General features: G+C 34.1%; 1 long non-coding RNA gene and 1 pseudogene across 1 annotated transcript; both read left to right on the forward strand.

Annotated features, from left to right (window-relative positions):
- The first annotated feature begins 1,326 nt into the window (after positions 1 to 1,326).
- On the forward strand, positions 1,327 to 2,501 carry LOC141621207 (uncharacterized). The gene is made up of 2 exons (XR_012532148.1): positions 1,327 to 1,520; positions 1,887 to 2,501. It is a non-coding gene; the product is annotated as an uncharacterized LOC141621207 (long non-coding RNA).
- Positions 2,368 to 2,463, forward strand: LOC141624265 (U2 spliceosomal RNA; annotated as a pseudogene).
- Positions 2,502 to 3,145: the final 644 nt, after the last annotated feature.

Consider the following 3,145-nt stretch of genomic DNA (forward strand, 5'->3'; position numbering starts at 1 on the left):
TGTTCATCTTTACAGGAGAGACCGAGAGGAAGAGACGAACAAAGACATCATTCACCAAGCTGACGTGGTAACAAATCCTGCTCCGGAATTACACCCGGAACACTTCCATATTTTAACATCTTTTTTCAAATACGACATTTCCGTCACCGTCGCTTCAATTCCGCCACCAAATTTAAGGAATCGACGACAAGTAATCTAAACTAGTTTAATTGTTTATAAATTTGTAATTAGTTAGTAATTTTACGTGGTTTAGAAAAGAATCGTTATTGTTAGAACGGATTAGTGATTATCGATTACCGCGGCAAAAATTAATCTAAGTTAGAAAATGTTTTTTTTTTTTAAAAAAAAAACATTTTTTTTTTCCGGACGAAAAACATTTTCGGCCGGATTTTTTTTTCCCGGACGAAAAATATTTTCGTCCGGTTTTTTTTTTTTAAAAAAAAAAAAATTGACGAAAATATTTTTAAAACCGTTACTAACTTGATCGTTGTTACCGTATGTTTAAAACTGTTTTAATCGAAAAGTTCGTAAATTAAATTACGATTTTTTTTCCGAAAAACCATCCTTTTTTTTTGTTTTAGGGAGAGAGACAAGAGGAAGTTATTGGGGGGCAAAATTGGAAAGATGTGTTAATTGTCGACGATAATTAGTAAAAGTATCGACGATATTTAACACGACCGTTTATACCAAGCCAAACACCCTGATTGACATAATTAGCAGTATTGTATCGAAGACAATGTTCGTGACCTTATTATCAAATGTCGTGATGCATCTATGCTAGCAGGGGCGCTCACTCCTTTAAACAATGGAAAATTTCCAATCCCCCTCGCTCCATCAATGTCTCATTGGCAACCATATACTACTCCATACTTGTCCAGTCGACTTTTTCGTCTTCTTTCTTTTCCCTGTTGAAATCCTTAAACCCATTCGTCTACATTGAATTGAACGAAAGATGTTTCGCCTCAAACACGTACCACATGAAGATAGCAAACAGCCGAATAATCTTCATTTACGCTTTTAAAGTGGACTCCCTTTCCTTTCCTTTATTCGATTACGCATATACCCATTTTCATCGATTTTAGAAACGGAAATCAAAAATTAATCCCTTACCCCTTGAAAAAGCAATGCATAAACTAACACAACACCTACCAATCTACCATTCAGCCATACATATTGTTAACTGAAGTTGTTTGATCACTGACTCCAGGTGACAATATCAACTCATTATCTCGCGGGGCCCGCTAATTAAATTCCTCCATTAATCTCTTCATTAACTTGCATGGTAGCTCACACTATATAAGTTGTGCACGCTACACTTAAATTTCCAATTAACCAATAACATATAAACTGATAATAGTATTATCTTCCATTAATTATGGCTAATTCTATGGCATTTCCTCAGCTCATCACAGTGCTTCTTATAGCATTGTTTGCATTATCAAGGATACACCTTTCTTCATGCTCTCAACTCATGGGCACCGTCTCCTGTACCGACTGTCAGACTGATTATGATTTCTCTGGTTCGTACATCTGATCCCCCTTGTTTAATTAACCACGTCTTGTTAAGTTTATAAATCGTGCCTTTAAATAAAATAATTACGTATCACACCATAAACTCCTAATGTTTTGGTACTTTTATATATGAAAAAAAAATTGTGATATATATTGCAGTCGTGTTAAAAATGTCTACGTACGTGCATAATATATTTTTTACTTATCGTACATTCATTGCATTTTGAAGTAAAATGAAAGACATTATTTGCGGATTTTGACAAAAGTTATTAAGGCGCCCTCGTGTACGGTGTATCTGTGTCCGACATAGATACACGAGGTCCATATAAATATGTAATGTGACATCTCAATATCAAATGCTAACCTTTTTGCAGGAATCAAAGTGTTAGTGAAATGTGATAAAGTGAACAACATTTCAGAGGCGATCACAGACAAAACGGGTCATTTCAAGACGACTCTCCCATTAAACGACGCTCCAACGACCTCGACAAACTGTTGGACCAAACTAGCCGGTGGTCCAACACGACTATACACCACAAAGCGAAACACCGTGTCCAAGATTCATATAGCACAAGGTGGCGATAACGACACTTATACTCTACTCACTCCGCTCGTCTTCTCGAAATCTTGCAAAGGCAAATGTGAGTCACAGGACACAAATATCAGTTCATCAAAGGGGTCTATAACATGGTCATTTAACATAGCCCAAAACTTAACTATGGGTGGTGGTGTTAGTGTTAATACAGTTACACCATGATATATATAACTTAATTAAGCTGGTTTTCTGCATTATTATCAATTATTTATATAAATAATCCAACCAACTATGGTTTATATTATGTTATGTTACGTTGCATACCTTTCTCGGCCTTTTGGCTAACATCAAGTGTAGTATTGTTATTATCAGTTTAACATCTGATGTTATGTTACCTTACGTTATGTAAACACTATGGTCAATTTAATCGTATTAATTAAATCTATCTTCAAAAGAGTAGTACTCCGTACTATACAAGTGCAATTCCATTTATTTATTTAACTTTGGATCGTTTTGAGTTCGAGTTTTGTTAAAAAAAACAATGATATGGCCTATATGGGGCATGGCCATATCGAGTAAATTAATTTAAAAGATTTAAAAAAATAATCATTAATTTAATTGAATAAATTCGTTTTAAAAAAATAAAGACTCGCTCGTTTAAAAGATTAGGTTATTTTCTAAAAGTCACTTGTAGCCGTCATTTTCTTACATTTGTTTTAACAAAATACCCAAGAAAATGGTACTTCCACAGTCCCACTGTTCTAAAAATTTGCTTATTACCTTTGATTATAACACTTTACAAATAATTAAAAGGTACTCCCTCCCATTCACAATAAACCTCTCATTTCATTTTGGCACAAATATTAAGGAAACACACTACCCCACCATATAATTAAATTTCAATCACACAAATACACTACCCCACCATACAATTAAATTTGGACCACACAAACACTTACCAAAAAAGGAAATAGGGAGGTTATTGTGAATAGACGGAAAAGGAAATAGGGAAGTTTATTTTGACTGGGAGGGAGTATATAAATAACTCAAACAAAGTGAATAGAAAATATAATTAAAGAAATCTAAAAGCGTGATAAA

The sequence above is a fragment of the Silene latifolia genome, chromosome X (assembly GCF_048544455.1).
Source record: "Silene latifolia isolate original U9 population chromosome X, ASM4854445v1, whole genome shotgun sequence".
NCBI lineage: Eukaryota > Viridiplantae > Streptophyta > Magnoliopsida > Caryophyllales > Caryophyllaceae > Silene > Silene latifolia.